The 12,032-nt window shown below is 38.6% G+C and overlaps 1 long non-coding RNA gene across 1 annotated transcript; it reads right to left on the reverse strand.

The window, feature by feature from the left end:
* Nucleotides 1-2,731: 2,731 nt before the first annotated feature.
* On the reverse strand, nt 2,732-6,553 carry LOC115137681 (uncharacterized). The gene is made up of 5 exons (XR_003864835.2): nt 6,397-6,553; nt 5,771-5,903; nt 5,312-5,383; nt 5,085-5,129; nt 2,732-4,952 (listed from the first exon to the last, which is right to left on the reverse strand). It is a non-coding gene; the product is annotated as an uncharacterized LOC115137681 (long non-coding RNA).
* Nucleotides 6,554-12,032: the final 5,479 nt, after the last annotated feature.

A 12,032-nucleotide genomic window follows, 5' to 3' on the forward strand; every position in this document is an offset into this window, starting at 1 on the left:
TGAGGTGCGCGCTCTTCGTTATTTAAATATGATAGTTTATTTAGATATTAGAGTACCCGAGGATTAATTGGAAACATCGTTTGATTTGTTTTGACAAACTTTGCTGGTAACTTTTTGGATTTGTTTGTATGCATGTTGAATGAGTGGATTATTGAGATCATTGGCGCCAACTAAAAATACTTTTTTGGATATAAAGAAGGACTTCATCGAACAAAACGACCATTCAATGTGCATCTGGGACCCTTGGGATTGCAAACAGAGGAAGATCTTCAAAGGTAAGTGATTTATTTAATCACTATTTGTGATTTTGTGACGCCTGTGCTGGTTAAAAAAGTATTTTAGTGTGGGGCTCTGTCCTCAGATAATCGCATGGTATGCTTACGCCTTAAAGCCATTTTGAATCTGACAATGCGGTTGGATTAAGAAGAAGTTAAGCTTTTAAATTATGTATGACACTTGTATTTTCATGAATGTTTATTATTACGATTTTTGTATTTTGAATTTCGCATTCTGCAATTTCACAAGATGTTGTCGTAGGTGTCCCGCTAGCGGTTCATGCGCCAAAAGAGGTAAACATTTTAGTGTTCATTTACCAGGTAAGTGCTTCGGTTTCCTTTAGCCTCTAGAGACAGATTAAACGAGATCTAAACTACACTCCATGTCCTTACATGAACTGTATGTTGTACAAAGGCAGGCACCAAAATCCCATATTCTGTTGATAGTGTGTCAAACATCTACAATAAATCATTATTATTACCACCACTCTGCAGTGTAGTCATGAAGAGTCACCACTCTTCTGGAGTCATGAATCAAATAATGGTTAGATTGCGTGAGAGGGCAGTTGTCTGGGCCTGGGCAGCAGACCCCTGCAGGGTCCAGGTCTGGGGCTGAGATCCAGCCTGGGGCCCCACTGCTCAGGGACACTGGGTTGGGGTTGCTTCACACTGGACTGGGTCTGAAGCTGAGGCCTCCGCTGATGGGCCTCTGCACTAGGTCTCCTCTTAGCTCTGCTTGTGGTAGAGCTGTGTCAGGATTTATATGGTGAAATATAGTCAAATGCTTTATAAGCTCTCACATCCATTACAGGTGTAGTATTTTAATTGTATCACCCTGTTGTCGCTGAGAATGTTCCTGCACTTGTGGTGGTTAATATCTGTATTACTAAATGAGGAGAGTATAACTTCACAAACCAGTCAGAGTTATACTTAAACTACATCTTTAATAATAAGAGCTTTGCATTAGCAGTGACTTTCAACGATTCACCATTTCTAATGAACCGTTGAGAGTGTCAACATAATGGAAAATTAATCCATGCTTTTGTCACTTCTAGGTTAGACTACTGCAGTGCTCTACTTTCCGGCTACCCGGATAAAGCACTAAATAAACTTCAGTTAGTGCTAAACACGGCTGCTAGAATCTTGACTAAAACCAAAACATTTGACCATATTACTCCAGTGCTAGCCTCTCTACACCGGCTTCCTGTTAAGGCAAGGGCTGATTTCAAGGTTTTACTTCTAACCTATAAAGCATTACATGGGCTGGCTCCTACCTATCTTTCCGATTTGGTCCTGCCGTACATACCTAGACGTACGCTACGATCACAAGATGCAGGCCTCCTAACTGTCCCTAGAATTTCTAAGCAAACAGCTGGAGGCAGGGCTTTCTCCTATAGAGCTACATTTTTATCGAATGGTCTGCCTACCCATGTGAGAGACGCAGACTCGGTCTCAACCTTTAAGTCTTTATTGAAGACTTCAGGCCTGTCAGCACTTGTTATTGTAGCATTTTGTTAGTTTGTTAAGTTTTCTTTGTTTAAATTAAAAGAAGAATGTATTCTTATCACGCTGCGCCTTGGTCTCCTCATTATGACAGACATGACAATACTGCCCCTGCAGCCATAAGAAGTTAATTAAAAATGTGTACCACATAAAGCTACTCACAACAAACAACTTTGATTACAGGGTACATGTATGATATCATCTAAATGTTATTATTCAGCTTGAAGACAGATTTGCCACAATAAATCCTGACCACAATCTGGGGAAGTGTGTTTGTGTGCGTCTGTGACCCAGAAGTTGAGACAAACAGGGTAGGGCCATGCTAGGATCTAGTCATGAAGAACAGATAAATGTCTTTGTGTCTGACTGGGTTTGAACCCATGTGATCTGCATGCTACGCTAGAGAGATTAACCTTAAGAAATGGTTTATGGGAAAAATGCATTAAAACTGCATAAGCTTAGAGAAAGTATAATTGTTTTCAATTAATGTTACATGGTAATCTATTTTATTCATTTTTTATGAATTCCTCCTTAATGATGAGATTTATATATAGATTTTGTTTTCATGTTATAATCTTGTGTATATTTAGTTTTCATGTATTTTCATGAAGACCACAATGGAAATATCTATATATTTTTAAAAAACTTTTTTTTGTGTCATCCTCAATGATTCTAATGGCATTATACTGTGTCCATATATGTGGTTGTATTGTGTTTTAAAATTGAAATATATATATATATATATATATATATATATATATATAAAAAATTACACAGCCAAATCTATCTGTCTGTAGCTCAGGATCTGAAGCAAGGATATGCATATTCCTGGTTCCATTTGAATTGAAACACGTTGAAATTTGTGGAAATGTGAAATTAATATAGGGGAATATAACACATTAGATCTGGTAAAAGATCATACAAAAGAAACAGGCCTTTTCTTTGTTTTTGTTCCATCGTCTTTGAATTGCAAGAGAAAGGCCATACAATAAGGTAGGTGTCATTTAGATTTTGTCCACAAGATGTGTCAATTTATACATTTTCAATTACATAAATATAGAAAACATACAATAATGCTATGGTAATAAAACATTTACCATTTACCTTTTTACCACGTTACCTTTCCCTCCCAATCCTTTTCCCCAATGCTACAGTACACATTTTTCCAGAGGAAACACTGGTCCAGTTTGTAACATTCTCTATGAAATGGGCTTTGAAATGATATCTCATTCAAATTATTTATGTAAAAAAAATTAAGTGGCAAAAATGATAAAAACGTTGATGACGGGAGTACATTAAACTAAAGAAGATATACATCTTCATCAAGTTTTTGACACTTTTATATTTACTTTTCGGACCCCAAAAAACCCATCTAGGTAAATGCAAAAATGTAATTTCAGCCTGTGGTGCCTGGCCTTAATAAGACATAAAGTCACTATATTGTCAGTTTCTGAACATGGTATTGATTACACTTGATCATACTTTGATTTAACATACGGACATCACTGAAAGTCATAAGCAAGAAAGAGGGTAGTCTGCACTCCTTACATAGTTTCAGGTGCATGGAGGAAAAACGTACACTATATACAGTAGTTGAAAAGCAACTCTAGGACACTGGTATTTCTAGAATTCTCTAAAAACAATTCATTAGATCTTATCACGTTTCTGTCAAGATGTTCATCAGGGTTAAGCAGAGTTATGAGTCTATTTAAGATCCTTTAGCCTAAATTGATTGTGGAGTATTTTAAACATCCAATGCAGGCATTGTTATCTCAATATCAAATAATTTATGGATAACAATTAAGGACTTTACTGTGATTTCTTTCAATAAAAATTGCTTCCTCGCAAAGAGCAATTTCTCCAGAAAGAATTTAGCTAGGACTGTCTTGGAGTGGTCTGATAGGGGAGGAGAACCTGAAAACTAGCTGTTATTGGCAGAGACGTATGGAACTCTCTTTCTTATTTTCTATTAAGTAATTTACCACCTGCTGATGTCACCAGGCAGGACAAACCTCTATCCCACCAAAACAGGCAGACATTTCAGGTGGTCTTTTCAAACAGCTCTTTCACTAAAAGGGCATCGTCATAATTTTCACAATTTCACAGTATTATTCCAAAATCATAGTGTGGAAATATAAAACCCAGTAAAATTGAGTTTTTGACTGCACTGCGCCTTTAAGATTGTTGTTGTTGATATTCTAGAATACCAGTGTGCTTGAGTTTACTGTAAGAAGAATGCTTAGCATTTAATGCTGACTAAGGTGTAGGCTATCTTGCTTCTGCCATCAGCCATTGCAGAACGAGACATCTGAGTCATGACAAGAAGGTATTACAGCATCAACAGTGAGTTTAGACCTAATCTCTGTTAATCCTATGATATTGGTGTGTGTCCATGCTGTAGGTCTAATCCAGGGGTGTTGCCAACACACAGGTGTGTAATCCTATGTGAGATCAGACAAAACACCAGACCCACCCAGTAGCCTTTAAGCTTATGATTACCTTGTCTCATATAGTCCACACCTTTATGGCTGTCACAAAATAAAATGTTGATGTCAAATTTAAATGATCGTAGGAAAATATTAAAATGATACAGTGTATAAAAAGATACCATTATATACATTGAGATGTACACATATTAAGAAAAGCAGATCTTCAACATGAATCCACACAAAGACAATAAGATGCACCAGAAAATCATATTCCAGTGAACAGTTAACAAAATATATAGAAATGCACAAATAATAAAGTATGATTAATACAGCTGAATGAAATTCAATAAACAAAAATGAACATTAAACAAAACATGAAACAAAAAGATACACCATTTCACCCAGAATCTTTTATGAATAAAGTATAATATGTTGTTATTGAATGTACCATTGTGATTTTAGAATAAAAACATAAAACATATAGTCCAAAAGAAGATCCGTTACGTTGGTATTGGTCCGGTTCTGAGATGGGTCCTGTTTATCCGTTATCTCCCCTTTTACTAGTTGTGGCAGGGGCAGTGGTGGTCTGGCCCGGACTTGGTCCAGGCCTTGGTGCTGGGATAGGAGCAGGGGCCGGCTGGGGCAGTAACCCAGGGAAGAAGGGCCAGAGAGGGAACTGAAGTCGGGGTGGCACTGGCCTCGGTTGATACCAGTGAAATGTTGGGATCTGGGCAAGATAGAACCTCTAACAAAAACACAAGACAGAGTTACTGTATCACCATTTAACAAAAAAAATACACATTTGATCACACAAAAAGACACAACAGACAGGATATACTAAAATAGCTATGTTTAAGAAATGTAAATAAACCCTTACCTCATCACTGTCAGAGTAGCTTCCATGATAGTGACGGCCAGAGTGCTGTAAAAAGGATTCAAACTCATCAAACATATCAATGTATCAATTTATTATTCAGGTTGAAACTCACATTTGTAATTCCTTAAATTGATCATACCACTGAAAGGGTTCTGAACAAAATGTTGGTGTACTTTGAAATTACAAAAATATACTGGGATATTATGATGAGTTAATTTTGCACTTACAGTTTCAGGCACAGTAACCAAAAGCATTATGGCAAGTACAGCAAATGTCATCATGAAAGCAGACTTCCAGACCTACAAATGAATAAATGAATAAATTATTTCTTAGTGTATCGTTAACATATAACCATACACTTTTGTATAATTTTATACAATGTATTCTTTATATTTTCCCATGATAATTTCAATTTGACATTAAAAAAAGAACCAACACTCGCAGTTAACTCCCCCCCCCCCCCCCTTGCTAACTCTGACTTTGCTCATAGCTACTTTACTGAGGAAAAATGTACACACTATGACTGTGATATGTGGTTGTCCTACACAGCTATCATAAGGTGAATGCACTAACTGTACGTAGCTCTGTATAAGCTCATCTGCTAAATTATTCAAATGTCAATCTAAATAAGCTTTCTATGAACAGTTATGGAATTTAATTCACCTTTACAATTGAATTGACTTTACCTTGACTCCTCGAAACAGGTACTTTAGGGAAATTCCATTAGCGATAGAACAGGCATGTCTTCATTATTAATGGTTGTGTTCCTGTAACTTCACTCTTGCCTCATTTCGGATGTAGTTTGTCTCATGGCAACCTCTACATAAATACGCAGATTAGCAATGAAAACAATCATGATCTACTTATTAGACTCATTAATCAACATTAGCCTTTTGTTGATCTTGACGAGACTGAGAGGGTTAATACTGTGTCTGGATGTCATACAAATGATTTCCCAATATCACTGTCTCAATATTATTACTCTGGCATTATATGCTTAATCCATTGTAATGGGCTCTGAATTAAGAAAGAACGAATAGATGACACACAGGGTCATACTCTGTCAAAAAGTTTACACACACGTATGTACACACACACACACACACACACACACACACACACACACACACACACACACACACACACACACACACACACACACACACACACACCAGGTGAGGTATTACCTTCAACCACATGGTGTCACTCATGGCTTGAAATCGAAATTCATTCAATACCTATTCATCACACAGTAGTGGCTTGATTTAGTGCTCAAGTAGAGTATCAGCTGCATAGTTAGACTACCACTTACCTGTGGTGGAACAGACATTGGACCCTTTGATTTTCTTATATTGTTCTTTAAATCTATCTTTTATTTGTCTCTACGTTTTCCTCGTCGACGTGCTGGTAACTTTGAGAGTAAAATCTCCTGAAGAAGAACAATCTTACTTTCAGTATAACCAAGCACCTCCTGCAAGAACAAGTGCAGAACGAGTGTTAACTTGATGAAGACACTGACTGTGAGTCTGTGTCTTCATTGAGAGATTACGGCAACACTCACGTGGGCCACTTGCAACACTTCAGTATCCATGTACAGACTGAAACAGAAATATGTTTTTAATCTTGCCTTGATGCAATCCTTGCCTTGTCCTTGTATGAATATGTCCTGTACTGTATCCAGGTACAGTAACTGTAACCCAGTGACTTATTTACTTGCTCATAATAAGCTACCCAGTAAAATAAGCAGTGGAGTAACATTATACTATATTATGTCAAAGCTTTTATTGATTTCAACCATTGAATGATTTTGATGTTTGACCATTGAATTTGGCCTTTGGATCTTTATCCTACTTTACTCATCACAATGTGACTGTGATTTCAAACATGTTTAAATGTTTAAAACAACTAAAATATTGTTCACAAGTATTGTTCACAGTCACCAAATATATTGAGAAACATCAACAGACAAAACAAGATGCTCATCCTCAGATTTAAATCATTTGTTACTCATTTTCTCTCAAGCCCCACCCCTTTCCCTCTCATGCACACTACCCCTCTTTTTATCTCCTCCATTTAGGTAGATGTCCAGTGATGCATATATATTCAGGGGTGAAAGTAAGGATGTACGGCCCAGTAATACGTACCGGCAAAATAAGTCATGAGGGTACTCCATACTGGTAAAACTTAAGCCTAGAAAAAGGAGCCCTTTGAAGTGATTGTTTGACAGCACAGGTGGCAGCTTAATTGGGGAGAACGGGCTCATGGTAATGACTGGGGTGGAATTTGTGTAACGGTAAATACATCAAACACATGGTTTCCTGGTGTTTGATGCCATTCCGTTTGCTCCGTTCCAGACATTATTTGAAGCCGTTCTCCCCTCAGCAGCCTCCTGTGTTTGACAGTCAGATGAAAACATAATGTTTGTTTGCGTTTATGCCACAATTAAAGTTAATACATTTAAAAAGAAAAATGGCTAATCTTTATGACTAGGTCCACAGAGATGGTATTGAATTAATATGAATTCTGAATATAATTCTATGATTAGGTCCCACAGCCGGCCCGCAAATTAAGCAGGATTAGCCAGCTGCCTAGAGCGGTAGTTTGATGAGAGCAGCATTTTCTGAGGTAAACTGACCAAGATGCACCTCCAACAATACATAACACCACATTATTTTGCTCCAAAACAATGATAACTTCTCTCACTCGGGGGCATGAGGGATATTTAGGTGAGCGACGATGCCGCCCCATGATAAGCAGTGTCAACTTTGCCAAAGGCTTGTCCATGCCCAGCACGCCTCTCCAGGGTGCTGTTGGAGAGACACAGTGCAGCTGCGCTCTACCAACACTCCATCAAATTAATTTCACATAAATGATGTAGCCTAAGGTAGAAAGAGTAGTAGCGCATGTGGTTTTCCCATAGACTGGAGACCAAATGTATTACAATGTCAGGAGACAGACATTTTTTTTATCATTAACTTATTAATGAGAGAGAGTGAAGGAGAAAGTCAACTAAAAAGGCAAGTGGGCAGACATCAGCTTTGGAGCTGCTGCAGCATAATCAAAGCAGAGGTTTTATTATTGTAACCTTTATGAAGGTTAGTCAATTAAGAACAGATTCTTGTTTGTAAAAGTAAAAAACACACTACATATGTTCAAACAACCAGCTCTGACTGAACAAATTCTGCATTATGTTTGTATTCAAAATCAAATTTCTCAGGCAAAAGAAAGTGTGCAGGGGGGGACATATGCCATTTCAAATCCTCTTTATTACATTACAGATAGACATACAGCTAGTACATTAAAGGGAAACTCAAGCAAAATGCTGAAGACAGCTATTACAGTACTTATTGTCAGTTAATGTTCTGGTCATTTCATCAACCATAGCTTGCTCTTGTTGAGTTGAAGTTTCTGATTCATGTCCTTTCTCAGCGACCAGCTGGAGCTGGAGCTGGGGCTGGAGCTGGGACTGGTGCTGCAGATACCGGTGCTACAGGGGCCAGTGCTGCAGGTACCGGTGCTACAGGGGCCGGTGCTGGAGGGACTGGTGCTGCAGGTACCGGTGCTGCAGGGACCGGAGCTGCAGGGACCGGTGCTACAGGGGCCATTGCTGCAGGGGCTGGGTCCCGACCAAGTCTTTGCAGAAGCAGAAGGTGCAGGTACAGAAGCATAACTGTACATTGTTTATAACTGTACATATATAACTGTATATAACAAGGGCCATGCAGATAGTGATACTATAGGTAATTGGTTTGAATGTCAAGTTATTTGAAGGAAAAATCGTTAAACCATTTAAAGTGAAGTTTCTGTCCGTGTTGATACTGTCTTTGGCAACTTTTTATGTGTAAACGTGGGCTGAGGTGCTCTAGTGGTTAAGGCTGCTAACTTTAGCGCACACATATACCGTGTCAGAGTGGGTTTGAATGTAGCCCATGCTCTTCTTGCACAAACTGCCTTTCCTGTCATTTTCTCAATGTCTCTATCCCCCAATAAAGAAACAAATATTCAAAGATGTGTGTCATGCATACTCCTCATCTCCTCACTTGAAGAGCGCTTCTCAATGACATGCTGATGGCCATGCTCATGCTCAGCCTTCAAAAGTAAACAATAAGAAAATAAAGTACATATGGATGAAATACACTAACTTTAAGTATATTCTACATCTAAAATAATAACATTTGCACCAGCATTTCATGTACATACTATATGCATGGCTTACCAAAGCAATAGAGAGAAGCATCACAAATCCAAGTAGAACAACAATCTTCATGCTGAAAGTCTTCATCTAAATAGAGTATAAACATAAACGTCATCACTTTATTAATCCATCTATTCCCTACAAATTACAGATTATATTACATGTATAATCTACTACATAGTTAATGAGCATTTAAGAATGATTTTAATCTGAACGTGTTAGAGTTATTAGAATGTCCATACCTTAACGTATCTCAGGGTTAAAATAATTCTCAGTGCCTCTGTATGCACTAGCACACTCATCAATACACAGACAATATGTAGTGTTTCTCAGCCAATCACAAAGCCCTAATGAAGCCTACATGTGTTACAATGAAGGATGTTATATGTTGTCTGGGTGTTCCTTGCAATGTTGGGCAAACAAATTAGCGTCTTGCCACTGCTATTTATCAAATGCGTACATTCTGGGTCGTCTGCTGTTAATCCTAGAACAATATCTATTATTCCACATGTATATTTATTGCAATAACAATCTCTGTGTGTAACCTTATTACCTTATTACCTCTGACCGGGTAGTGTCAGTGAGTCACAGACCAGCAAATAGGGGTCTCCCTCACAAAGGGGCCTTTGAGCCAAACTATACAGTGCATCAGGAAAGTATTCAGACCCCTTCATCATCAATCTACACACAGTACCCCATTATAACAAAGTAAAACCGTTTTTTAGACATTTTTGCAAACTTATTACGAATAAAAAACAGAAATAGCTTATTTACATAAGTATTCAGACCCTTTGCTATGAGACTCGAAATTGAGCTCAGGTGCATACTGTTTCCATTGATCATCCTTGAGATGTTTCTTCAACTTGATTGCAGTCCACCTGTGGTAAATCAAATTGATTGGATATGATTTGGAAAGACACACACCTGTCTATATAAGGTCCTACAGTTGACAGTGTATGCCAGAGTAAAAACCAAGCCTTGAGGTTGAAGGAATTGTCCGTGGAGTTCAGAGACAGGATTGTGTTGAGGCACAGATCGGGGGAAGGGTACCAACACATTGCTGCAGTACTGAAGGTCCTCAAGAATACAGTGGACTCTATCATTATTAAATGGAAGAAGTTTGGAGCCACCAAGACTCTTCCAAGAGCTGGCCGCCTGGCAAAACTGGGCAATCGTGGAGAAGGGCCTTGGTCAAAGAGGTGACCAGGAACCCGATGGTCACTCTGACACAGCTCCTGAATTCCTCTGTGGAGATGGGAGAACCTTCCAGAAGGACAACCATCTCTTCAGCACTCCACCAATCAGGCCGTTATGGTAGTGGCCAGACGGAAGCCACTCCTCAGTAAAAGGCACATGACAGCCCACTTGGAGTTTGCCAAAAAAGCACCTAAATGACTCTCAGACCATGAGAAACAACGTCCTCTGGTCCGATGAAACCAAGATTGAACTCTTTGCACCATCTCCAAGGTGAAGCATGGTAGTGGCATGCTTTTCAGCGGAAGGGACTGGGAGACTAGTCAGGATCAAGGGAAACATGAACGGAGTACAGTACAGAGAGATCCTTGATGAAAACCTGCTCCAGAGCGGTCAGGACATCAGACTGGGGGCGAAGGTTCATCTTCCAGCAGGATAACGATCCTAAGCACACAGCCAAGACAACTCAGGAGTGGCTCGGGACAAGGAATGTCTCTGAATATCTGTGAGTGGCCCAGCCAGAGCCCGAACTTGAACCCGATCAAACAAATCTGAAGAGACCTGAAAATAGCTGTGCAGTGACGCTCCCCATCCAACCTGACATAACTTGAGCGGATCTGCAGAGAAGAATGGGAGAAACCCCCCAAATACAAGTGTGCCAAGCTTGTAGCGTCATACCCAAGAAGACTCAAGGCTGTAATCACTGCCAAAGGTGCTTCAACAAGGTACTGAACAAATTGATATTTCACTTCTTCTTTTTTTTTATAAATTTGCAAAAAATTCTATAAACTGGTTTTTGCTTTGTCATATGGGGTGTTGTGTGTAGATTCTATTTTATTTTTTAAATCCATTTTAGATTAAGGCTGTAATTTAACAAAATGTGGAAAAATTCAGGGCTTCTGAATACTTTCCGAATGCTCTGTATATACATTCCAATGGCATAAAAAGTGTTTATTGCAACTGTCAGAAAGCATGCAACCAAGTTAGAGTTTAGTCTAGCATTGCAAGACATTTGAGTGGGTTTTTATATCAAATCACAATATTTTAGGAATTTACTGTAGAACGTCGGATATTGATTGAATTCAAATCAGAAACGATGCAAAAATCAACATGTTAAAGGCTTGTTAAAAGCGGGGAAATTGTATACTAGGCTAATATTAAATGTTGTTACTTTCTCAGTGCTAGAGAAAGATATCTACAGTACCTGACTTCATACTGAAGTTAAAGAGTTGAGGTTCACAAACGTTTTTTGTTGTAACCCATTTTCAAAGTGTCTTTCAAAATGGTCAAGTTTTTAGCCACCAAATAGACAACAACATATTTTGTTATCTGCAATGCAAGAGAATTTGGTGGTGGGTTTTGACCCCTTTTTGGAAACACCAAATACCCTGCATATTGATAATGACTTCAGGCGTTTTGGGGATTTCATACTTGTATTTGGACTTGTAGAGCCTTCCACCTTATGTCAGAGTAGTTTCACTCCTGTTTTGAAAGCATCACAAATAGAATTACCCCTTTCTGTAAATTAAACAGAACACAACAGACAAACATATACATAA

The sequence above is a fragment of the Oncorhynchus nerka genome, linkage group LG11 (genome assembly GCF_034236695.1).
Source record: "Oncorhynchus nerka isolate Pitt River linkage group LG11, Oner_Uvic_2.0, whole genome shotgun sequence".
In the NCBI taxonomy this organism is placed as follows: domain Eukaryota; kingdom Metazoa; phylum Chordata; class Actinopteri; order Salmoniformes; family Salmonidae; genus Oncorhynchus; species Oncorhynchus nerka.